This window comes from Scyliorhinus canicula, chromosome 10 (assembly GCF_902713615.1).
Source record: "Scyliorhinus canicula chromosome 10, sScyCan1.1, whole genome shotgun sequence".
Taxonomy (NCBI): domain Eukaryota; kingdom Metazoa; phylum Chordata; class Chondrichthyes; order Carcharhiniformes; family Scyliorhinidae; genus Scyliorhinus; species Scyliorhinus canicula.
The window spans coordinates 27,981,302-28,008,187 of record NC_052155.1 but is presented as its reverse complement, the minus strand read 5'-3'; the positions used below and the strand labels follow the sequence as shown (position 1 = coordinate 28,008,187).

At 42.5% G+C, this 26,886-nt stretch overlaps 1 protein-coding gene across 8 annotated transcripts in view; it reads left to right on the top strand.

The window, feature by feature from the left end:
- Window positions 1–26,886, top strand: part of LOC119972293 (protein tyrosine phosphatase type IVA 3-like) — a 154,864-nt gene that overhangs the window by 51,826 nt on the left and 76,152 nt on the right. Inside the window, exon 1 of one of the 8 annotated variants that reach the window (XM_038808769.1) lies at window positions 3,513–3,673. The exons of 3 other annotated variants lie outside the window; for them this stretch is intronic. The gene's annotated coding sequence lies outside the window, so the exon portion shown is untranslated. Of the gene's footprint in view, window positions 1–3,512; window positions 3,674–3,706; window positions 3,871–25,542; window positions 25,704–26,886 lie in introns of those variants that run through there. 4 more of the 8 variants (XM_038808765.1, XM_038808770.1, XM_038808766.1 and 1 more) reach the window with 4 other exon arrangements.

Sequence of the window (26,886 nt, the reverse complement as noted above, 5' to 3'; positions counted from 1 at the left end):
TTGTCAGGCTTTGGCGAATATTTGTGCAGTGCAAAGCTATTCACACAGAATGTTCGAAGTTTCTATATTATACGGGAGAAGTCACCCGTAAGAGCACCCATGTGTCCAGGCTGTCCATTCTGTAAAGGATTTGTCAGCGTCATTGTTTTCCTTTTGTTGACCACCTCCTTGCATGCATTGTCATCTATTGCATATTCAAACATGGCTGTGAAGCCCCATTACTGACTTGCATGGCTTTCCACAGTGCAAGCAATGAAATGAAAATCGCTTATTGTCACGAGTAGGCTTCAATGAAGTTACTGTGAAAAGCCCCTAGTCACCACATTCCGGCGCCTGTCCGGGGAGGCTGGTACGGGAATTGAACCGTGCTGCTGGTCTGCTTTAAAAGCCAGCGATTTATCCCAGTGAGCTAAACCAGCCCCTGGCAAGGATAAATTGTCTAATTTTATTGGGACCTAGCCAGTCTTTCTAGCTTGCCTTTTGTCCTTAGCTGCTTTGTTTGTGCATTTTCCTCTGATGGACATATAATTCCTGAGGTTCATCTTCATGGAATCCTTGAACCTTAATCTCTGGTTTGCCCCCCATGTGGTGCCCATGTTTAAGTTGCGAATACATGCTTGTTTTAGAGAGCTTGCCTTCATTCATGTGTACTACATGCCCATTCCATCTGAGCTGAACTCTGTTTCAATTACAAACGTTGTTCTTTTGAAGTACTTTCAGTTTTTTTCAGTACTCGCAGCCATTTAACATTCAGCAGGTTTTTAATTGGCTAAGGGCCCCCATCAGGGAAGGAGGTCCCACCTTCGACACCCAATCAGATGGCTAACAGATTTGTAGTCCCAGCAGTATTAGTTTTAAGTGGTGGCAACTTCGAGGGCTACAACTGGCCCCAGAGAGAGGAGCTAATTGAGGTCGGACTGAAGGCAAGTCTGGGATATTGGCACAACGGGGCTTGTTTAGCTCACTGGGCTAAATCTCTGGCTTTTAAAGCAGACCAAGCAGGCCAGCAGCACGGTTCGATTCCCGTACCAGCCTCCCTGGACAGACGCCGGAATATGGCGACTAGGGGCTTTTCACAGTAACTTCATTGAAGCCTATTCATGAAAATAAGCGATTTTCATTCCCCCCCCCCCCGGTTGGCCGCAAGGAGAGAAAGATGGTTGGGGTGTCTGGATTGAAAAGGCTGGTGGGGGGGGGGGGGGGGGCGCCGCCAAAGGAGGCCCTCTTTTGCCCGACGCCAGCACCCGCAGTTAAAGCTGCTGGGCTCGCCTCCCCTGCTAGGGCAAAATCACAATGGGGGCAAGGTCAGGCACTTTAAAGACCTCAGACCCAAGGGCAAGCGGACTGCCTGATGCCTCCACCCCCACCCCCCAATGAAGCCATGAAGTAGGACACACACTGATCAGGAGTGGAGCAAACAGCAAACAGTCCAAAGATGTGCGGGTTAGGTGGATTGGCCATGCTAAATTGCCCGTAGTGTCCTAATAAAAGTATGGTTAAGGGGGGGGGTTGTTGGGTTACGGGTATAGTGTGGATACGTGGGTTTGAGTAGGGTGATCATGGCTCGGCACAACATTGAGGGCCGAAGGGCCTGTTCTGTGCTGTACTGTTCTATGTTCTATGTTCTAAACTCCCTCTTCAGAATTCTGCCCCCTGAGACTCTTGTATACAGGAGAGTAAGTATTGCCATAACATTTGTCAGTTTTAGACCTCATTTTCTCCTCAGCCTTGCGCATTGTTTACTCTGGCAATTCTATATGCAACCTTGTTAATGCAGACAATGCTTCTAAAGTGACCAACGACCTTCAGGGTTTTGTCATTGATAGTTATACTAGGTGGGGTATAATCAGAATTTATAAATCCTGTAAAGAGTTGCGTTTGGACTAATGCCACAAGATTTGTTAACAATGAATCCAGAAGTCTGTGCTTTAACCGTCCAAAAATGTAACCATGCAATTACTCAGGAGATTTTCTCTTGCATGGTGAAAATCCAAATCAGAATTCGTATTACATACTCATCCAGGATTGCAGAAACTTGTGTTGAACTGCTGAAAATCTGAAAGTTGCTCCTTTGTACTCCAGTGCAGTATTTAAAAAGGTTATTCATTCTTAGAATCTGGACCTTAATGGCAAGGTGTTCACTAAGGCTGGTTGTTCCCGAACTGTAACGGTTTTATGCAACTGTGTGACTTGTTAGGCCTTTTACAGGGCAGGTAAGAGTCAGTCAAGTTGATCTGAGTCTGAATTGGTCAGGATGGCAAATCTTCTTTGCTGAAACATCTTGATGAACAATTGAGCCGCTCTCTGGGCCCCTGTGTTGCTGACTATGCAACTTAGTTTTATGCCAACTCAATGGAAATGCATTTATTTGGATCATTATCAAATTTCTTTGAACTATTCTGAAACTCTTTGAAATACTGTCTTTACTCTCGTTTAGTGATTCTTTAAAGACGATGCTCTTGCTATCTTTAACTTGGCTTTGACATTTCCCAACAAAACACCAGATGGAGTGACTGTGAAGTATAGTTTGTGCTTCAAAAACTATAATCTGTGAATCAATCTGAAGGTTACAGGTGTGCCAATGTCTCTGAAGTTGGGTTACATGATTACTTTCAAATGTGTTGCCCATGTTCTGCTTAAAATTAAAGTCTCAAAGGAAATACTGTTGCATTTTACATTACAGGCTGGTTGTTGTAAGGGAACAAAGGCGACTTCTGATGAGGCGAGCCAGCTCTTTTTTATGCCCTCCCAAGGATGGTATGATTGACGCTGACAACTTAAGTATTTATTTGCAATAACCATCTTTTTTCCCCATGAGCGAGTCTGTTTCTGTTTGTTGACCTGTCAATACCACCTCCAGGCATTGCTGATGCACTGCAACGGAAATGAAAATCTCGTTACACAACTTTAAAAACACCCCATGAAAGGATTAAATAAACACTGCTGATTAGGACTGCATGGTTATTGCCACTGGTGCAGTTGAATCTGCCACATTAAGAGGAATACATTGCACTCAATGGTTCAGACCCTCCTGAAAAAAAATGGGGGAGTATTTCCATCAGAAAGTTATTAAATGTGCTAGGAAGTTGTATGATGAAAATAAAAATTATGCTGGACGCTTCATAAGTTGCTTCTAAGTGCATTTTTGTTTCTCCACTAGTTGCAGTTGATTAAATCCCAGGTTTCCTTTTAATAAATGACTTGGGCAGACTCAACCTATGCAGTGTTCTGGTCATTATCCTCCCTATTTCTGTATTTATAAGAAATGGGGTGTAAACTTTTTCTGATTTGCTGAATGACATGCTTCAGAACTTGTACCAAAATGAATAACGTATTGTTCTGTTGAAAAGGGTTGGACTGCTCCAGGTGCTGGCATTAGCTCAGAGCAACTAGACCTTAAACAGATTTGTGCTGCAGCCAATTGAATGGTTGTTCAGTTCCCCACTTAGGCGGCCCCTCGGTTTTTTTTCCCTTGCTCTCCTTAAGCTGTCATTCGCAATTGCTAATTGGACACAGACTTTGCATAGGCAAACATTTGACTTGCAGGAAATGCATCGTTTGGGCTTTCTCTGAGAAGTGAGGGGAAGCATTTGGATAAACTGAGGCAGGCAAGAACATCTTGCTGCAGCTGCGCAGTGTGTTTCTGTCAGTTTTGGCTGGCTTGCCAGATGAGGTATTTGTACGTTTCTTGTGCGCATATAACTTATCTCGTGTTCTTGAAAAGTACATTGTTTGTGTTCAGACTGTCAAAGCAGAAAGCTTGGGGAAGAATTTGAAACCTTCATTGCTGATGAGGGGAGACTTCCAAGAAAATGCCAACACGATTTTACGGCTTTTAAACAGGAAGTAACCACCACATTTTGCCACTCAGTAAGGTTATTTCTTTTCCCAGTTTAAAAGGCTTGATTTAAGTGTATTTTCTGATAGAGGTCTGTGTTGGGCAGGAGAATCTGGGAATTCTAATTCTCAAGGATTGGTGTGAACTACTGAAACTTCATGAAATGCTTAAGGGAACGTAAGTGTTACAATTGACGTTGGCAAACTATTTATGTCGACACGCTTGGTACTCCCGCCAGTTGCTAAACTATCTCCTGGTTGTTATACTGTGCAGAGCCTCCTTGTCTGCTAACTTTTTAAAAGACATACCAAATGCAACAGCTGTATAACATAACAATAGTTCTTAAATCCCAGTGTATGTACTTACATTTCTGTGAAATGTTTCTTTTCCATTTTAAAGTTGGTTTAAAAGAAAGGATAATTTTTATAGAAAACATTGTGCATGCTATCTCTGCATGCATGTATGTATTACCATTTACAAATATTTTCAAACTTAATCTATAGTACATTAATGCAAATCAGAACTCTAATCTAACTGCTGCAAAAAATGTGTTGCTTGCACATGACCGTTTTACCACCCAAAAACCCCATTCCCAGCTAATGCGTAACATCCAACAGGATTTACAGAGACCATTAGAGGGTATGTATATCTGTAGCTTTATTTTATTATGGGATATGAGAGATTGCTGTCAAAGTAATCTTTGAAATATGCATTTTCTGCAACTTTGCTCAGTTGGTGTTTTATGCAATACCACAGCTGGTGTGTGGTAATACCTGTTGACAGTTCTCATTTACTGTAAATCAACTTCCAAGCATGAAACCCTTATTGGACTTGTGCCCAACAATTGAAATATTTTAAAGTCAGTCATTTCGGAAGTTATTGAAACTTAAACTATTTGAGTAAAAGGGTACATAGCACAGTGGGTAGCACTGTTGCTTCACCGCTCCGGGGTCCAGGTTCCATTCCCAGCTTGGGTCACTGTCTGTGCAGAGTCTGCACGTTCTCCCCGTGTCTGCATGGATTTCCTCCGCGTGCTCCAGTTTCCTCCCACAAGTCCCGAAAGACGTGCTTGTTAGGTGAATGGGACATTCTGAATTCTCCATCAGTGTACTTGAACAGGTGCTGCAGTGTGGTGACTAGGGGATTTTCACAGTAACTTCATTGCAGTGTTAATGTAAGCCTACTTATAATAATAATCTTTATTAATATCACAAGTAGGTTTACATTTATAGTTGAACAGTTAAAATCAAGTAGTTTGCTATCTGAATTGGTTGAAGTGTAGTTGTTTCTCCGAACTACAGGCTGGAAAAAGTGGAAGATCAGACATGGGGGGTGCTAAGTTGCTACTACTGACCAGAGCATAACCAGTGTAAAAGATTGCTATAGCCACGTTTCTAAAACCAGATTATGTATTGTACAGTGGCATGCATTGGGAGAGGTGATGCTGCCCTTAGGAAGAGATTTAGATTTTTATTCGCAAACATTAGAAATAAGGTACAGTAAAGGCAGCACGGTAATGCAGTGGGTTAGCCCAGCAGCCTCCCGGCGCCGAAGTCCCAGGTTTGATTCCGGCTCTGGGTCACTGTCCGCATGGAGTTTGCACATTCTCCCCGTGTTTGTGTGGGTTTTGTCCCCACAACCCAAAGATATGCAGGCTAGGTGGATTGGCCACGCTAAATTTTCCCTTAATTGGAAAAAATTAATTGGGTACACTAAATTTATAAATAAAAAGAAATAAGGTACAGTTTTAATGGGCATAATTTAATGTTTCTGTGCCTGGAAGGGTAGAACCTGTAGTTAGACTCATGCTGTACAAAGGTGTTTGTGTATGTGTGTGGGAGTTGGTTAATTCCAGCTGTAATTCTGTTATGCTTTGAGGGGGCCATGGCATGAAGAATAAATAGGCCAGCAGAGGTATGTAGGTGTTGCTTAGCAATTGGAGGCCTTTGTATGGATAGAAAAGCTTCTTAATTTTAGTTTTAGCTAGTAATATTGCCATTGGAGAGCACATACTGGGGAATGAACACCTCTCAACTCGGCCAGTAGAAGCTGAACAGGACAAGGGAATTGCAAAATTCATGCTTCCTAAGGAACAGTTTACAATCCAGATAACCAGGGAATTGGGACAGAAATATTGTTTTAGATGACTGAAGTAAGAATTGAAGGAAGAATAAACAAAGTATTCTGAGTTTAAAAACACATTTGCAGGAACTAGATTTAAAGTGGGACAGCAGACTTCATGAAACATTTGATGCCATTTTAATACAGTCTGGGAATCGCGAGTTAAACTAATTGTGATCAGTTTGTGCAGCAGTTAAGCAAAAATCCTGAAGGGGGTGGTGTAAAATCTTGGACTGGATTCTCTGATAAAGATGGAGCGGGAGCTTTGAGTAATAATTTAGAAAGCCTAGCCTAGATTTCCGAATGCAGACCACCATTATTGCGAGAAGATTTCAAAGCATGTTCTGGGAGTGGAGTTTGCTAATTCTCATGTGACAATCACCTGGAAGGATTCTGAGGGGAAAACTGCAGGTATTAACTTGGGTTCAGAGTGGAATGTGTGTGTGTATTTGACCAGAACTCTGTGCTTAAAATGCACTTTGTTTTAATGGGACCACTAGCCTAAATTGTACTTTTATAATCAGTGTTAATCTTAAAATCAGAGATAAGCGGGGAGTAAAGAGTTATTTTGTTATAATTCAATTTTCCCCTGTTGAATACGTTTTTTTTTCTTGAATACGTTTTTTTTTCTTGTTAAATCTGTTAGGTGGTCCTGTGAATCTGTTCCTTAAATATTTTGTACAAAGAAAGTAAACATTACGGCCTTTGAGCCAGGGTTTCATTCTGGGATCTTGCCACCTACATCAACTGGGATTATAGTAAAATGCATGAATTACAATGGCAGCCGCCAACAAGAAGGACCAGAGGCACCTCTACAAGAAGTTTGGTTATAGTTGATGTCCGAATGGCTTCTGGTAAAGTGCCGATTTGCATGGGAGGTGGGGGGGTGGCATATCATCTATTCTTGTTAATAGAGCATTACGGTTGGTACAGTGCTGGTTTACTGTATAATAGAAATGTTGATTTGAAAGTGCGACAAAGTAACAGGGAATAAGGTACAATTTCTATGTTCTGATTCTTTTTCCCTTTACATTTACTATGCTATTTGGCAGATTTCTTTTCAATATTTTTAGAATATATAATTGAGTTCTTCCGTGTACCTGTTTTTAAATTGCCAGGAATTCCGAGGGAGTCCAAGATCTGTGCCCTTGAGAATGCTTCTGCTTGCTGTCTAACCTTAGTCTTTAATTTGCATCTATATAACATTGGTGATGGTTAACTAATTTTGGCATTCTGAATTGGGGATTACTCAAATTAAGCAACGTTGCTAAGAACAGTGAAATCTCCAGCTCTCCAAAGCGAATCAAGTTATACAAGCCTATTTGAATCAATTTTATCAGTTTAAGGGCCAAATCATGAGGACTCAAAGGGACACATGGATTTTACAGGACATAACCCAAGCATTCAGTCCATACGAATGTGTGTGCTCCATGGAACCTATAGGATATATCAGGGGCTCCCCTGTTGTAATGTGAATTCATACTCTTGAGTGTTTATTTTTGAAGTAATAATCCGATTTTCCTTTTTGCAGTAATCTACAGGATTTGCCATATCATTACAATAGAATATTTTATATATACTGGACGTCCTCTGGACTGTGGTTCTGTAGCTCCTTACGCTTAGATTGTCACAGTTTATGCTTGGGATTGGCCTTGACGGTTACTATATCTCCAATATGTGTATTCGGTCCTGACTACTGCACAAAAATGTATTACTCTAAATGAACTCTTTGAAATCTCAACATAATCTCCAAATTCTTTGAACTCTGCATTCAAAGTATTTTCTGTTTGCCATAATTGTCTAGACATTAAAAGTGATGGTTATACAATCCTTTCCAGTCATTTGTTTTAAACTCCATCCGCTAATGCAGTCCCATTCATTGTATACTTGTGTTGCTGATTAACTGGTGTGCAAAACTTTTCATTAATGTGAGATGTATTAAATTCAGTTTAATAATTAACCGTGATAGAACCTGAGTTCAAAATAGCTTGTCTAGTCTGAGAACCCTTGGATTGTTTTCAACCTGCTTGGCTGAGGTTTGTTCCCAATAAAGATTTTGCATCACTCAAAAGATTTTTGTCATCAAGGTCAAGAAACTCTTAACATGCTCATCAGTTCTTCATATTTCACCTTATCAAATGGCTTGCGTGCCATAACGCATATGGTCATATGGTACTATAAAGATAGCATTTTACATTCTCTATCTTCTACAAAATCACATTGAAAAGCCAACATTTCTGGCTTTTTCTTGCTCCTGTCCAATACTCGAAGAAGGGTCTTAGTAACGTGACTCATCAGTCTGTGCGATGGAGTTCAAATTCAATTGTCTGGGCCTTTTCGGGAGCACAATAAATATTGACTTAAGTCTTATGGGATTTCTCCCATGTTATTAAAATGAGATTCCAGTTTGTCTATTCCAAAGTTTTGTGAATGTTTACTTTGATGACCATTTGATCTGAGCCTTTGGCTTTATTGTCATTCAACTTATTTCTGTTCTTGCTTGTCTTTGGACTTTCCATATTCCCTTAATTATTGGCTTTTCTTCTCATCTGTTGTCTTCAATAGGTCTTCAGTATATATTCAGTCCATCTTGCAAGTGCTTTGCATCTGTCAAATTTGTGACGATTAAAGGTGGAGGGATCAAGCAGGGGTGTGTTTTCTCCCCATATTTGTTCTGTTTGTATTGTGAGGTGAGAGTGTTATTCCTTGACAGCAGGACATTCCGAGTATGGCATCCAAGGAGCCCTGGCAAAACTAGAGTCAATGGGAATCAGTAGGGGAATGCTCTCCACTGGTTGGAGTAATACCTGGTTGTGGCTGTTGGAAGTCAATCATCTCAGTCCCAGGACGTGGCTGCAGAAGTTCCTCAAGGTAGTGCCCTAGGCCCAACTATCTTGAGCTGCTTCATCAATGACCTTCCCTCCATCCCAAGGCCAGATTGGGCATATTTGCTGTTCACCATTTGCAACTCCTCAGAAGCAGTCTCTGGACTTATGCAGCAAGGCCTGTACATTGGCCAGTTACATTCATGCCACACGAGTGCCAGGTAAACTATGACCTCCACCGAGAGAATCCTACCACTTCCCCTTGATATTTAATGGCAATACCAGCAGTGAATACCTAATTATTAACACCTTGGGGGTGACCATTGACCAAACTCTGAACAATGTGATCCATCTGAATGCTGCGGCTGCAAGATCTGGAAATCCTGTGGAGAGTAACTCCTGACTCCCCAAAGCCTATACTCCATCTACAAGACATTAGTCAGGAGTGTAATGGAATCCTCTCCACTTCAAGACACTTGACACTATTTAGGGCAATGCAGTGTGCTAGATTGGCACCCCATCCATCACCTTCAATATTCACTCTTTTCCATTTCTGATGCACAGTGGCAGCAGTATGAACCATTTATAAGGTACACTTCAGCATCTTACAAAGGCTCTTTCTACAGAACCTTCCAAACATGTGACCTCTACCACCAAGAAGGATAAAGGCAGCAGACATGGGAACAACACTATCACTGTTCCTTTACTGCTGGGTCAAAACCTCAAAACTTTCTTCGTGACAGCATTCTGGTGTACCTACTCACCACCACCTTATGGGCAGTTAAGAATGGGCAATAAATGCTGATGCCCACATCCTGTGAAAGAGGAAATATTCTTGGAGAGATTGAAGATCTTCCTGGATTATTGTTTGGGAAATTCCCAGTTCTAATAAGATACATCAATGATGCCATTACTTCTGTTGACATTACCATTTTAATCTATATCTAGTCGCTGTCGAGGTGTTCCTGGAAAAAAATAATAATGTCTATGCACTGCTTGCTCCTATGGTGCTGCTGCGCACCTCATAAGTTTAGCATTAAAACTCTTGTGGGATATGGGGATCTGTGAAAATACTGATGTCCAATGCAATTGGATCTTTGTCACCAGCCTCATTTAAAAATGAATTTAAACAACTTGCTGTCGGTTGGGCAGTTAGAAAGATGAGGCTGTCCTCTTTGAATTTTATTAGCTGGTGACCAAGTTTCTAAGGGGCTGCATGGTGAAGCAATTCCATGTTTATCCAAAAAAGATTTGAGATGACGTCTAGTTTGAGATCACTTGGATTACCTAGAAAAAAGTTGACTTTCATCTCTTCAATAATCTTCGATAGATTTGAAACTTGGCTACCAAAAGGTGAAGATAATGTCTGAAGTACATGGGAGACCTAGAGTTGTATAAAATTGTACGGCTTAGGTAAAACAATTAATACTTGGGTGTATCCATCATATGTGCTCTCTGAATGATATTGAGTTCAGTTTCATATTGAAGGATGAACAATTCTAAGAAATAGAAAATGTTGACTTGGAGCTACTTGCAGAGTGAAATCAGCTGCTCCAGTTGAACTTGCTGCCAAGAACAAAGCAAGAGAAATCATTTTTGATTACTGCCTGCAGTATTTTGTTCTAGTTGCCAGTCAACAAGTTGCTAGTAAACAGTTGAGTACTCTATTAAAAAATAATCCTCCTTCAAACAGCATTTTTAAACCAATAGTTTACTACTTTTTAATGTGTTCTTATTGCAGTTTTATTCTCTTTCAAGAAGGAAAATAAAATTATAAATAAAATTAGTATAGTATTCAATTCTGGTCGCTACACTACCAGAAGGATGTGGAGGCTTTAGAGAGGGTGCAGAAGAGATTTACCAGGATGTTGCCTGGTATGAAGGGCATTGGCTCTGAGGAGCGGTTGAATAAACTCAGTTTGTTCTCACTGGAACAACAGAGGTTGAGGGGCGACCTGATAGAGGTCTACAAAATTATGAAGGGCATAGACAGAGTGGATAGTCAGAGGCTTTTTCCCACGGTAGAGGGGTCAATTACTAGGGGGCATAGGTTTAAGGTACGAGGGGCAAGGTTTAGAGGAGATGTACGATACGAGGGGCAAGGTTTAGAGGAGATGTACGAGGCAAGTTTTTTTTTACACCGAGGGTAGTGGGTGCCTGGAACTCGCTGCCGGAGGAGGTGGTGGAATCAGGGACGATAGTGACATTTACGGGGCATCTTGACAAATACATGAATAGGATGGGAATAGAGGGATATGGACCCAGGAAGTGTAGAAGATTTTAGTTTAGATGGGCAGCATAGTCGGCACAGGCTTGGAGGGCCGAAGGGCCTGTTCCTGTGCTGTACTTTTCTTTGTTCTTTGTTCTTCTATAAATAACTACAAATTCTTTAAAATATATTTTGAGACAATTTTGATCACCAAATAAACGCCATCATCAGATTTAATGTATTAAAATGGTTAGGATTGATGTAAGCTTGGTCCATTTACAAATCACATTGAAGGCAGTTACAGTACCCACCCCCTGTGCTTTAAGGCACTATATTTCATACCCCACCACACTCTGGGTGAAAGTTTCTCCTCAACTCCTCTTTTATCCTTCTACTAATTACTTTAAATCTATTCCCTAGTTATTGGCCTCTCTGCTAGTAAAAATAGTTTCTTCCTGTCAACTTTACCAGGCTTTCGACATTTTTTTTCATCTTTGGTAATGGGAGTTCAAATCTATTGCAGATTTGTGAGAATCTGCTGGCGGTGTGGTTCAAATATGAAACCTGCTCGGGTAAAGATCCACCGTGTACTGCCTCTAATAAAGGGAGAATGGTGCAGAGGGGTTGGGATTAAGGTTTGTAATAAGGGACTGTATAGTAAAGTTTACTGTCTAGCTGCCACTTATGGACTCTGAGTAACACCAGGTAACTAAAGTGGAAAATGTTCTACAGTCCTACACAAAGGTCTCATTTGATATCTGGACTTGACTTCCTGATTGTGTGGCAAAAATGTTCCTGGCCTCCCATTATCCACACACTCAAAACTGTAATTTGTCTGAAAGCACTGTTGGAACTTGCACCACCTCCCAGTCACCCTTCACCCTTGTACTCGCTGACCTATATTGGCTCCCAGTTAAGCAATGCCTAGATTTTCTCTTCCTTGCTTTCATATCCTTTCATGATCTTAGTCCTCTGACTCTCTTTAAACATCCCCCAGCCTTACAACCAACATCTGCACACCCACAGAATTGTTACGGTGCAGAAGAAGGGTATTTGACACATTATGTCTGCATTACTCTCCCTCCAAATGACCGTTATGACTTGGGCCATTCCCCTGCCTTTTCCCTGTACAACTGCACATTTTTCAACTCAAATAATTATCAATTTCCCTCTTGAATGCCTCAATTGGACCCCCAACATTAATTAATTGTTCTACAATTGGTGGCCATGCTTTCAACTGCCAAGGCCCTAAGTTTCTAAATTCCTAAACCTCTCCAACTCTAATTCTTTCCTCTCCTTAAAACCTACCTCTTTTACCTGCTGTTGGTCTGTCTCTGTTGTTGCTCATATCAATATTGATTTAAGACTGCTGTGAAGTACTATGCTTTTTTGTTTGTCTGTTCGCAGGATGTTGGTGCTGTTAGCTCGGTCAACATGTATTGCCCTCGAGAAGGTGAGGGAGTTTCAGGTTTTAATCCAGCTGCAATGAAGGAACAGTAATATTGTTCCAAGTTAGGACTGTGCGGCTTGCAGGGGAACTTCTGATTGTTGATATTCCTGTGTGTTTGCTACCCTTGTCTTTTAGATGGTAGAAGTTGTGTGGATTTGCAAGGCAGTGTCGAAAGAACCTTGGTAAGTTGCTGCAGTGCTTGTTGGAGATGATGCATACTGCTGCCACTGTGCATCGATGGTGCAGGGAGTGAATGTTTAAGGTGGTTGGATGGTGTGCCAATCAAACGGGCTGCTTTGCCCTGGATGGTGTCAAGCTTTAGAGTGTTGGAGCTGTATTCACTCGGGCAACTGTACTCAGTTCCCGAACAGGTGCCGGAATGTGGCGACTAGGGGCTTTTCACAATAACTTCATTTGAAGCCTACTTGTGACAATAAGCGATTTTCATTTTTCATTTCACTCAGGCAACCAATCACACTCCTGACTTGTGCCTTGTAAATGGTGGATAGGTTTTGGAAGAGTTAGGAGGTAAGGTATTTGCCACAGTTCTGAGTTCTGCTTTTGTAGCCACAGTATTTACACGCCTGCCCAGTTCTGTTTCTGGTCAATGGTAACTCCCCAGGAAGTTGATAGTAGGGGATTCTGTATTGGTAATGTCATTGAATATCAGGGGAAACTGGTTAGATTCTCTCTCCTTTGGAGATTGTGTGGCACAAATGTTACTTGCCAATTATGAGCCCAAACCTGAATGTTGTCTGTGGCTTGCTGCATATAGCTATGAACTGCTTCAGTAAGTCATCGTGAATGGCGCTGAACATTGTGCAATCATTAGCAAACAGTGAAATCATCAGCAAACATCCCCACTGACATTATTGTCACTTCTAACCTTATGATGGAGGAAAGGCCATTGACAAAGCAGCTAAAGCTGGTTGGACCTGGGACACTACCTTGAGAAACTCCTGCAATGATGCCCTGGGATCATTCATCTCCCTTCGTACTACATATGATTTCAACCAGTGAAGTGTTTTCTTCATGATTCCCATGGATTTCAGTTTTGCTCGGGCTACAATCAGTGGTAGTCGATAATTGGTACTCCTCCTTTTGGATAGTCAGAGGCTTTTCCCCAGGGTAGAGGGGTCAATTACTAGGGGACATAGGTTTAAGGTGCGAAGGGCAAGGTTTTTACACAGAGGGTGGTGGGTGCCTGGAACTCGCCGCCGGAGGAGGTGGTGGAAGCAGGGACGATATTGACAATTAAGGGGCATCTTGACAAATGCATGAATAGAACAAAGAAAATTACAGCACAGGAACAGGCCCTTCGGCCCTCCCAGCCTGCGCCGATCCAGATCCTTTATCTAAATATGTCTCCTATTTTCCAAGGTCTACTTCCCTCTGTTCCCACCCGTTCATATACCTGTCTAGATGCCTCTTAAATGATGCTATCGTGCCCGCCTCTACCACCTCCGCTGGTAAAGCGTTCCAAGCACCCACCACCCTCTGCGTAAAAAACTTTCCACGCACATCTCCCTTAAACTTTCCCCCTCTCAACTTGAAATCGTGACCCTTTGTAAATGACACCCCCACTCTTGGAAAAAGCTTGTTGCTATCCACCCTGTCCATACCTCTCATAATTTTGGTAGACCTCAATCAGGTCCCCCCTCAACCTCCGTCTTTCCAACAAAAACAATCCTAATCTACTCATCCTTTCTTCATAGCTCGCACCCTCCATACCAGGCAACATCCTGGTGAACCTCCTCTGCACCCTCTCCAAAGCATCCACATCCTTCTGGTAATGTGGCGACCAGAACTGCACGCAGTATTCCAAATGTGGCCGAACCAAAGTCCTATACAACTGTAACATGACCTGCCGACTCTTGTACTCAATACCCCGTCCGATGAAGCCAAGCATGCTGTATGCCTTCTTGACCACTCTAACAACCTGCGTTGCCACCTTCAGGGTACAATGGACCTGAACTCCCAGATCTCTCTGTACATCAATTTTCCCCAAGACCCTTCCATTGACCATATAGTCCGCTCTTGAATTTGATCTTCCAAAATGCATCGCCTCGCATTTGCCTGGATTGAACTCCATCTGCCATTTCTCTGCCCAACTCTCCAATCTATCTATATTTTGTTGTATTCTCTGACAGTCCTCCTGGCAATCTGCAACTCCACCAATCTTAGTATCATCTGCAAACTTGCTAATCAGACCACCTATACCTTCCTCCAGGTCATTTATGTAGATCACAAACAGCAGTGGTCCGAGCACGGATCCCTGTGGAACACCACTAGTCACCCTTCTCCATTTTGAGACACTGCCTTCCACCACTACTCTATCTCCTGTTGCCCAGCCAGTTCTTTATCCATCTAGCTAGTACACCCTGAACCCCATACGACTTCACTTTTTGCATCAACCTGCCATGGGAAACCTTATCAAACGCCTTACTAAAGTCCTTGAAATGACATCTACAGCCCTTCCCTCATCAATTAACTTTGTCACTTCCTCAAAGAATTCTTGCATCAACCTGCCATGGGAAACCTTATCAAACACCTTACTAAAGTCCATGTATATGGCATCTACAGCCCTTCCCTCATCAATTAACTTTGTCACTTCCTCAAAGAATTCTATTAGGTTTGTAAGACATGATCTTCCCTGCACAAAACCATGCTGCCTATATGAATAGATCCTATCCCTCAGTATCTTCTCCAACAGTTTGCCTACCACTGACGTCAAGCTCACAGGTCTATAATTTCCTGGATTATCCCTGCTACCCCTCTTAAACAAAGGGACAACATTAGCAATTCTCCAGTCGTCCGGGACCTCACCAGTGCTCAAGGATGCTGCAAAGATGTCCGTTAAGGCCCCAGCTATTTCAACCCTCGCTTCCCTCAGTAACCTGGGATAGATCCCATCCGGTCCTGGGGACTTGTCCACCTTAATGTCTTTTAGAATACCCAAAACTTCCCCCTTCTGTATGACAACTTGACCTAGAGTATCTAAACATCCTTTGTGAATACCGATGCAAAGTACTCATTAAGAATCTCACCCACTTCCTCTGACTCCACGCATAAATTCCCTCTTTTGTCTTTGAGTGGGCCAATCCTTTCTCTAGTTACCCTCTTGCTCATTATATACGAATAAAAGGCTTTGGGATTTTCCTTAACCCTGTTAGCCAAAGATACATGGCTCGGCACAACATCGAGGGCCGAAGGGCCTGTTCTGTGCTGTACTGTTCTATGTTCTATATTTCATGACCCCTTTTAGCCCTCTTTATTGCGCGTTTGAGATTCGTCCTACTTTCCCGATATTCGTGGGGATAGAGGGATACGGACCCAGGAAGTGTAGAAGATTTTAGTTGAGGGGCAGCACGGTCGGCACAGGCTTGGAGGGCCGAAGGGCCTGTTCCTGTGCTGCACTGTTCTTTGTTCTTTGTTCCATGTTGGAGAAATCACTGAGGATGGCAAGAGCAAAGAGCATGTGCTCTGGTTGTGGGACTTCAGTAGGGTGGCTTAGTAGCATCACGACTGACCACGTTATTCAAGTTCTTAAAGACACCTCATGCTGCTGGACCTGCTGCAGGTGGTGAGGGAACGAACAAGAGGGAAAAATGTATTAGTGTCATTTTGAGCACAGTGTTCTTATAAATCTTCCCTCCAATGTAATTGCTTATCTGGCATCTGTTGCGGGTTCTGAGCATGTGCGGGTTTTGGCCGTCTTTTCAGTATGCAAGAGGGTGACCTGCAAGCAAGACCTGTTTTACTCCTGCTCCTGTTTTCATAGTTATTACTGCTTTGCCGAGTTACTGTTATTGTCAAACATGGTTATTTATTTATATTCAAAAGGTTCCTTCTTTTAAAAAAACTAATTTGACTACCTACTTTATGGTCTCAAGTTACACCACCTATGTAACCTTATCCTCACCAATCTACCTGCTGCAGCTGTACCTGTCTATGACAGTATAGTTGAGAGTGACTTCTGCACAGTTCTTGTCAAGCCAAAACTTTGCCGTGGCACTGAGCATACCCTCCAACGTGTTACATTACCTTGTTAAATAGGATAGTTTCAGAATAGATCTAGCAACTTAAAGCAGAACATTTTTGAGGCACTGTGGGTCATCAATGTCAGCAGGATTGTATTCCACCCCAATCTGTAACCTCATGGCCCAGCACATCCCTCATGTTACCATCGCAATCAAGCCAAGGGATAGGTAGCCCTGGTCCAATGAAGTGTGCAGGATGGCATGACCACGTATACCAAAAAATTGAGTGTCAACCTGTGAAGCTATAAAACAGGATGATTTCTAACAGATCAAATGACTCTGCAATTCTGCCACATGGGAGGCTTCACAAATATCTCATCGTCAAATGGGGGAGCTGGATGATTAATCTCCGCATATTCCTGAGGACTCCAGCTTCACAAATGTCAGTCCAAAGCCAATTTGATTCACACGTGATATCAAAAAATGGCTGACGGCACTGAGTACTGCAAAAAGCTTTAGGTCCTGGCAACATACTAGTACTGATGAAGACTTGTGCTTCAGAATTAGCTATGCCCAAACTCTTTCAGTGCTGCTGAAATTCTGGCATTTACCAGGCAATGTGGGAAATTGGCCAGGTATGTCCGGTTCACAAAGAACAGAGCAGCTTCTTAATCGGGCCAATTACAGCCCCATCAACCTACTCCCTCTTCAACAGAATGTTGAAGGTGTTGTCAACAGTGCTATCAAGCAGCAATTACTCATTTAAACCTGCTCACTGACGTTCAGCTTTGAGTTCCACCAAGGCATCTCGGTTCCTGACCTCATTACAACCTTTCTCCAAACATGGACAAAAGAGCTGAATTCCAGAGGTGACTTGAGAGTGACTGCACTTGACATCGAGGCACCATTTTGACACAACCTGTGCCCCGGCAAAGTTGAAGTCAATTGGAATTGGTGGGGGTGGAAAACTCTCATCTGGTTGGAGTCATACCTAGCACAAAGGAAGATGGTTACGATTGTTGGAAGTCAATCATCTATCCTGTAACATTGTTGCAGAAGATAATCAGGGTAGTGAGCTAGGCCCAGGGTTTTCAGCTGCTTCATCAATGATCATCCATCATAAAGTCAGAAGTGGGGATAATCACTGGTTGCACCAAGCTCAGTACAATTTGCAACCCCTCAGATACTGAAGCAGTCAATGTCCATTTGCGACAGAATCTGAAAAACATTAGGCTTGGAGTGTGGTAACATCCACACCACATGAACACCAGACAATGATCATCTCCAACAAGAGAGAATCTCCACATGCTATTCAATACCAGTACCATTGCTGAATCCCCACTTTCAACATTGTGGGATTATCATTGATCAGAAACTTGGCCAGTGTGTCCACAGGAACAAGTCAAGAGGTTAGGAATTCTTCTCCTGACTCCCAATAACCTGTACATCCATTTACAAGGCACAAGTAAGGCATGTGATGGCATATTTTCCATTTGCCTGATAAGTCATAACTCTTAACACTCAAAGAGATTTGACTCCATCCAGGACAAAGCAGCCTGCTTGATCGGCATACCATCCACCAGCTTAAAAAATTCACTCCTTCACTGTGTCCACATCTGACACACACTGGCAGCAGTATATACTTTTTATACTTTTATACAAGATGCACTGTGACAACTCCACCCAGGCTCCTTTAACAGCACATCAGAAATCCACGACCGTTGCCAGCTACAAGGACCATGGCAGCACATGTATGGGGAAATCACAAGCTGCTAGTTTCCATCCAAGCCCCACACCATCCTGACGTTTTGGGCAATATTTGCGGTTCCACTGCTCTAGCAAAACCCTGGAACTCCCTTGCTAATAGCAATGTGGATACACCTGCAGCCAATAAACTGCAGTAGTTCAGCAGGTAGCTCAACACGGGCAGCACGGTGGCACAGTGGTTAGCATTGCTGCCTGCGCCGCTGAGGACCCGGGTTCGAATCCCGGCCCTGGATCACTGTCCGTGTGGAGTTTGCACATTCTCCCCGTGTCTGCGTGGGTTTCGTGCCCACAACCCAAAAGATGTGCAGGATAGGTGGATTGGCCATGCTAAATTGCCCCTTAATTGGAAAAAAAAATTGGGTACTCTTTTTAAAAAGGTAGCTCAACACCACCTTCCCAAGGGCAATTTGGCATGGGCAGCAAATGTTGGCCTTGCCAGCGAAGTCAGAATCCTATGAAACAATATTCAAAAATTAACTCCAGGTGCGGTCTAACAGGGCTTTGGATAACTGAAACATGACTTTTACCCCCTTTATTCAGGCCAGCATACCATTATCCTTTCTGATTATTTTCTGTTGTTCTTCATGACAGCGCTGAACCCCCGAATCTCTTTAGACCTTCACTGTTTCCAGCTTTTCACTATTTTATGTTCTATCCTCTTTAGGCAACAAAATGGATGAGCTCACATTTGCCTGCTTTGAAATCCATTCTGCTATTGCTTAAAAAGGGTGGCATGTTAGCACAGTGGTTAGCACTGTTTCACCACAGTGCCAGGGTCCCAGGTTCCATTCCCACTTGGGTCACTGTCTGTGTGGAGTCTGAGCGTTCTCCCTGTGTCTGCGTGGGTTTCCTCCGGGTGTTCCGATTTCCTCCCACAAATCCCGAAAGACGTGCTTGTTAGGTGAATTGGACATTTTGAATGCTCCCTCTGTGTATCCGAACAGGCGCCGGAATGTGGTGTCTAGGGGATTTTCACAGTAACTTCACTGCAGTGTTAATGTGAGCCTACTTGTAACACTAATGAAGATTATTATCATTAATCTATCAATATCTCTTGTAATTTTACACTTCCATATGTACTATCACACTCAAATTTAGCTATGTGGCTTTCTATTCCATCATCTAAGTCAGTAATACTGTAAATGGTTGGGAGGCCAATACAGATCTTCACAGGACATACTTAAGATGGTTTCCACATTTAACAAGTTCGTCAAAATTGAGACACTGAATGCATCGAGCACTTACCTTTGGTAAAGAGCAAAAACGTTCATAATTTAGGTGTAACCCATGTATATTAAAGCTGATGTCTGGCACTTTCGAGCTAATGGATGTAAAATTCTTGTGCACAATCCCCATGTGGTGAAGAGCCGAGCAAAGACCAGATGCTTCCCACAAGTGACGGGGTGGGGGGGGGGGGGGGGAGTTGGAGAGAGACTGAAGGGAGTCAGTATAGTTATTCTCAAGCACATCCTAGAGGTCAGATCAAATCATATTAAATAGCCTGGGAACAGGTCACCAAAAACACAGTGCAATCAAAATGATTGGCAGTAAAGTTTAAGGTAGTAATTTAAACTACCTGATGATGCTTTGAGTCAGGTTTGTTCATGTGCTCAAGGTTATGCTGTGAAAACTTTGCGATTTGAATTACAGCTTTGCATGTTATTGACAGTCATCCAACATCTTGTGTGTAATCTATTTTATCCAGTCAGAAAGTGGTTGCAGTGGTTACACTGAAATCACTCTGTATCCATTAGTTGTTGTAATGTATATAACAAAGTTAGTTTAACCATAAACAGTATCTGACCCATTGTTCCTGTGATCTGCTGACACTGGAAAGCAGTTTCATTTTTTTTTTAGCCACTCAACAGATATGTAGCTCTTTTATAAAAAAAAATTGAATTAATTTATACAATTACTGCAAAGTAATCAAGTTTTAAAAAGGACTCATTTTGGAAACCCCCTCTTTTGACCATGAAATAGTTATGGACCATAAAGTAGGTGCACAGCATGTAAAACATAAAATTTAAACTTCCAAGGCTAAAAGTACTGCAGGTATTGTCTTGTGTCGGTCTGCCTAGCCTTTAATTTTGAAAATCAAAGTCTAATATTCTACTCTGTAGTTTCATTCGTAAACGTTTCTACAAAGTTGGTCATGGGTCAGTAATTTTACACTGGATAATGACTGGATAGACTGCATCGTTGCGTGTTTGGATCTGTTCAAAACCTTGAATCTTAAGGCAAGGCTGCAGAGAAATGTAAGAAGACTTGGAGCTTAGATAGCATGCTCCTCATTCTCGTGCTCTATTGTAAATTTAGGTAAGGGTAATATGGACAGGGGAGAGACGAGGGATAATTTCTCCTTTTCTCACCTTGTGACATATCCTGACAATAGTGATTGCTAATTCCAAAAGTGATCTGTTGCATCTTGATATATTTCCAATGGAAAGTCCTCCGAAAGAACATTTACATTTTAATGATTCCCCAGAAGTATGAGTTAGTATGAGTTTGTACAGAAACTGAAAGAAGTCACCTGGCCCTCTAGTTCATTTTTCCACAGTAAATTGTCTATTTTTGATGTGATCCGTGCCCATCTTTGTAATATATATTAGGATATGTGCAATATGATGTGGCCATAACCTCTGTAGCATTATCCAACTCTGCTCTGACTGAGTTGATCTGCTGATACTCTAATTTGTGCATTTGTTACTTCTGGACCTAACTATTTTAATGCTCTTATTACTGACCATCCATATTTTGCTCTCCATAAATGTGTCCTGACTTGTACATAGTTCTGGTAACCCATCACGTGTGTGCTTACTGATATACATTGACTCCCTGTAAAGCAACACTTGAATTTTGAAATTTACATCTTTATTTTCAAATTCCGCTGTGGCCTCCAGCTTCCCGGTCTCCAACCTCCTGCAACCCTTTGATCAAATGGCACTCCTCCATTTCAGGCCACTTCAATGTTCCTCTTTGAATCTCTCTAGCATTGGTGGCATGCTTTCAGCTGTCCAGTCCCTAACCTCTCAAATTCCCTCCATCGGCCTCTCCATCTCTCTTTTCTCCTTTTGAGATGCTTCTTTGTCAAATTTTGTTTAATGCTCCAGTCAAGTACATTGAAATGTTTTACTACATTAATGGTGCTACTGCTACGCACACCTGGTCAGCCCTCCACAATGGCCAAGATACTGAACCAGATGCGTAATTGTTTGAAGGCTTAAACCTATGCAGAAAAATCAATTATCTTCCAAGAGTGAAAATTTAAGAAATAGAGCTTGGTTAGTTTATAAACAAACTTTATTAAAACACAAGAAAACAAAATGTCTGGTGGCGGCCATGGAGTGAGCGGTTGATTATTTAGTAGCTCCCGCTTGTGGTGGACCTTTGGGACCTTTTCCCTGACTTACGGGGGATTTGATGGTCAAAACGGGAGATTGGTGAGGTAGAGGAGGATTCCCCACCAGGGTATGGATTCGTGGACCAACAGTGGTCTGAAAATGAGAGATCGTTGGTCGAGGAAGGGAGTGGAGACTGCAGCACAGAAAAATATGGCAGAGGCTTGGGGACTGGAATTGCCGATCCAGTGGTCAACGGAGCAGCTGGTGGACTTTCTCCAGGAGAGCTTTTCTAAGCAAAGAAACGAGTACCTGGATCCAATTAAGATAGGGATTGAGCGGGTGGAGCAGAGATTGGACACCCAGGGCCGGGAGATCCAGAAGGTGGAAGAGGCGGTTGATGAGCATGATGATCAGCTAACCGCGTTGGCGGCGGTGATGGAGCTGATGAAGGACCACCAGAAAAGGCTGCAAGAGAAAGTGGAGGATCTGGAGAACCAGACGCGCAGACGGAACCGGTCGCGCAGGTCGAACCTGAGGATTGTTGGCCTCTCGTAGGGCAGTGAGGGATCAGACACGGGCATTTATGGTGTGTATGTTCGAGAAGTTGCTGGGGGAAGGTGCGTTTACTAGGCCCTTGGAGGCGGTCAGGGCACACCGAGCGCTTATGAGGAAGCCGCTGAAGAATGGGCCACCAAGGGTGATGGCGGTACGAATGCACCAGTTCCTGGAAAATGGACAGATCTTGGGGTGGGATAGGCAGATGAGGAGCTGCAAATGGGAAGATAATGAGCTGCGTATTCATCAAGACTTGGATGCGGAACTGGCCAAAAGAACGTCGAGTTTCAATAAAGTGATGTTGTCCCTTTTTAAGAAGGGGGTGAAGTTTGGTGTGCTGTACCCAGCTCATTAGCGGGTCACTTACGAGGGCCAAGAATTTTATTTTGGATCGCCAGATGAGGCGATGAGCTTTGTTAAGGCCAGGGGACTGACGGGTGATGGAGGACATTGAACTTTGGGTGTTGGGGGGGGGGGGGGGGGTAATTGTGTACTTATTATGCTGCTAAATTTCTTTTCTCTTTGGGTTCTGCATGTATTGTTTTTGCACTTAAGTTTTAGGCCGTTGCTCAGTTTCGTATGTGGGTTAACCTTGTTCTTAATGGGGGATGGTGGGTGAAATTTTCTTCTTTGTCTTTGTTGAGGATTGTTATGTTTTGCATATGTATGTTCGATCGGGGGGGGGGAGGGAAATCAGTGGAGTGTAGGATGATTGACGCCATGGGCGGGGGCTAGCGGGGTTAGCAACAAAGCTGATTTTCTCAGACCTGAGAAAATCAAGTTTGCCCTCGGGATCAGTGTTGGGGTTCGTTCAGAGGTTGCAGCTGCTTATTGACTTCTTTGGGGAAAACTAAACTGTTAGCAGGTACAATAAGGGGGGTTAGGGAATAAGGGGGATGGGGGCATTAGTTTAGTTTAGGTGGGAACAGCGAGAAGAGATGGATGGACTTGGGGGAGTGTGTATAGGCCAAGTTGGCGTGGTATGGTTGTTGTTTTGGGGGGAGGTGTTACGCACTGAGTTATGTTCACGTTTGTATTTGTATCATTTGTTGTGTTAAAACCATAAATGTCTTAATAAAATGTTAAATGTTAAAAATACAATATTTAAAATTTAACTTCATGCTCCAACACTTAACAGATTACATGCAGTTTCTGAACCTTAAACACACGAATTCCCATTATACAACACTACCAGAACATACAGCTTTCATGCCACTTTCACAGCCAGACAAAGGCAATACTTGCATTTACGAAGCAGTTTTCTTCTTTTAGGGACAATTGGTCAAAATCCTTTTCCAAAGCCTGCCTCCGGCAGCTTTCATGACCTCTGTCGATTTCCTAAAGCCTTCTTTGTAATTCTTCAAAAGGGGAAGACTGGCATACATGTATTGTCACTGGTCTAGTAATCCAGAGACCCAGCGACATGCTCTGGGGCACAGATTAGAATCCCACCAGGGTAGATGTTGGAATTTCAATTAAATCAAAATAAGACCATAAGACATAGGAGCAGAATTGTGCCACTTGGCCCATCGAGTCTGCTCTGCCATTCAATCATGACTGATATTTTCTCATCTCCATTCTCCTGGCGTCTCCCCGTAACCCCTGATCCCCTTATCTGGAATCTAGAATTAAAAGTCTAATAACGACCAACAAACCATTGTTGATTGTTGTAAAAGTTGTGAACGCCCATCTAGTTCACTAAGGGAAGAAAATCTGTCATCCTTACCTGGTCTGGTCTACATCTGGTCTGGTTTTCCAATCCCCTTTTCTGCAAAAGGAAATATGCCATTCATATAGAACTAACCTTCCATTGATTGATAAAATGGTCATCAGATTCTGATAGGCTAATGGCTTGTCAAACAAGGTTGTCCCGAAGGACAATGGATCTTGAATGGATCATCCTGGCTGAACTGGGACATCCTATGTATTCTCATTGACTAGGGGTGGCACAGTAGCACAGTGGTTCGCACTGTTGATTCACAGTGCCAGGGACCCGGGTTCAATTCCTGGCTTAGGTCACTGTCTGTAGTGTCTGCGTGGGTTTCTTCCCACAAGTCTCGAAAGAAGTGCTTGTTAGGTGAATTGGACATTCTGAATTCTCCCTCTGTGTACCTGAACAGGCGCCAGAGTTTGGCGACTAGGGGAGTTTCACAGTAACTTCATTGCAGTCTTAATGTAAGCCGACTTGTGACACTAATAAAGATTATTTTAAAATCTGACTGGATCAAGGCAACTCGGTTGCGGGTGTATCCCTCTGAGTCTGCTGCTTAGCAGTCTTTTCCTTCCATCTGTTCAGTCTGTTTAACCCATGAATTACCTGCTACATATTGGACCCCATTTCTGGACCCAAGTTCCTAATATCTCGATATCATGACACTATATAATTACATGTTGCAGCACAAGGAATACCAGTAGTCATTAGAAGATGAAACTTTTAAATTTGATTGCTTGTGTTTTTTAAAACTGAAACCAAAAACAACAAAATTAACTCGTTTTCAAGTTCTCAGAAATTGCTGTTGATTTCAACAGAATGTGTGAACTGCACTTATTAAACTTCCTCACCATGCTCTCAAATTAAACTGGATAAACAGTGTACAGTAGGCCACCATCAGTTTGCTATGGTTGCAAATTGAATATGCATGCCATTAGCTTAAAGGCGTAAACTGGGGAAAAGTGACAATGTAGGCCTAAGTCTGCAGCAATGCCGTTGGTGTTTGCCATCATCACTGTGCAACCCTTTTGCTCCTTCACAGGCTGTTACAGTTTTCACCGATATAATCAGCACAATCAGTGGTTGGACATGATCTTTAACTATCTGTTCATTCTCACGATAAAAACTGTTGGAAATGTTAAGACTTGTAGAATGAATCTGCTTGTCCTCTCTTGTCCTAATAGACTAATTTTAGAAGTCCAGCATCACATTCCCTCCATTCCATGATTAAAAAAATCCATGATAATAAATCAGTAGATTTTTTTAAAGTTATAAATTATTTCCGTGTTTATTACATTTCAGCTTCTACTTTAATCCTTGTATGTTTCCTAATCAAATCAATTAAAATTTATTCTGTGCTTTTTATTCCCTGGTTTGCTGACTGTGAGAGTTCAGCCATCTGGTTGCCTGCTTGATGATTACACTGTTGCTGAGTGCCAGCGATCCCCTTTGGCTGACGCCAAAATGGAATCAACGTTATGATGAGCCAAATATTGTGACCAGCTTTTCTTGATCATTAGCGAACACTGCTCCTTCACCACTGATCTTAAAATCCAAACCATGATATTCCTCAAACAGCACAGCAAGATTGTCGATGCTCTTGTTATGACTGAGGGTAAAATGGAATTCAATTGGTTGGCTCAGTCCCCTGCAAATTGGTGGTAGTGTGGTTGCTAAGGAAACATTTGTTTTAGTGTGTGGTTTCCTATAGTGCAGCTGAAAGGGAAACAGCTGTCAGAGTTTAAGCATTTAGAGAATACTGCAAAGGAAACTACAATAATTCAGTTAAGATCATTTTGCTGGGTGTTTATCATGCAGACTGAACAATGTAGCCCATGTTGTAACGGAACATTTATGCAGCTCAACAGACTTGGTGCAAAATGAGATGAACTTTCTACCAGTGCAAGTGAGGCTTTATTTCTTTCTTGTCCTCGGTCTTCTCCTTCAACAGCGCTTTGTTTGGACTGTTGCCATATTTTTGCTGCAATTGTAACACGCTTGGCTTGGCATTGCATTTTATTTAACAGACAGGTAATCTTTACAGATAATTGATAGGGTTGTAGCAACAATTATCAAGAATCGTGTCTAAACGAAACTTGCGATCCTGCTTGAAAGCCTAGAATTATTGATCACTGAAATGAATTTCCTGATAAAGCAATTTCTACCAAGTTGATTTCTTAAGGAATGCTGAACATCTGATTATTTTTAAATGTACAGAGCCGGAGATGGACCAACATTGTTTGCAAAATATTGCTTCTTTCGTGATTGGGCTGACAAAATTTTGGTAATTAATGAGCGTGATCTGTCTATTATGGAGGAACTTTTATTCCATCCTGCGGTGTTCTGCAGCTGACTCAGGAAAACAAGTCTAACGCACACGGGCTTAATTTTGCTGGAGCTGGAGGATTGAAAACAGTTATTCAGATCTCTCTCTCCTTGATCCCCATGGTAGGAGCCATGCATACCAATGTTTGCAAGGTTATTGTCTGGTTCTTCAGTAACCCTGGGAAGGAGGGGGGGGGGGGGGGCATTGGAACAGTAGTGTGCATATAAATTTCAAATTCTTAGTGGATGTGCCTAACCTTTTATGACACTGTGCTACTAAAATCACTGAGCTTTCATTATAATCATTTAAATTGAATAATCATGAAATGTTATCTGAAGATCTAAAAACAGTTGTAAATTTAAGGGCGGGGTTTACCAGCTGTTCACATTGGCGGTAAATCTCTCTCACTCTTCTCCCCCCCCCCCCCCCCCCCAAACCCCACGCTGGCGCTCGGGTTTCCCAATGCTCAATGGCGATCCCGCTGGCAGACCGCCTCCCCGCTGAATAACATGCTATGGGATGGTCGGTAAATCCCACCCATGGTGATTGTTTGTATATTATCACTAGCTTCAGCAGCAATGGTGTAGTACAAATGAAATGGTACTGATGTCTCAACCAGTTAGTAACCTTGAGGGGTGCTTTTTTGTCACTGCAGTGGTGTGAGCAGTGACAGCGTTCCATGACCTGGAATTTCCTGAAAACTTGCATTGTAGTTGCTATGATTCTGTAGACTACTTCAGAAACAGTTATGGGGGAAGTGAGT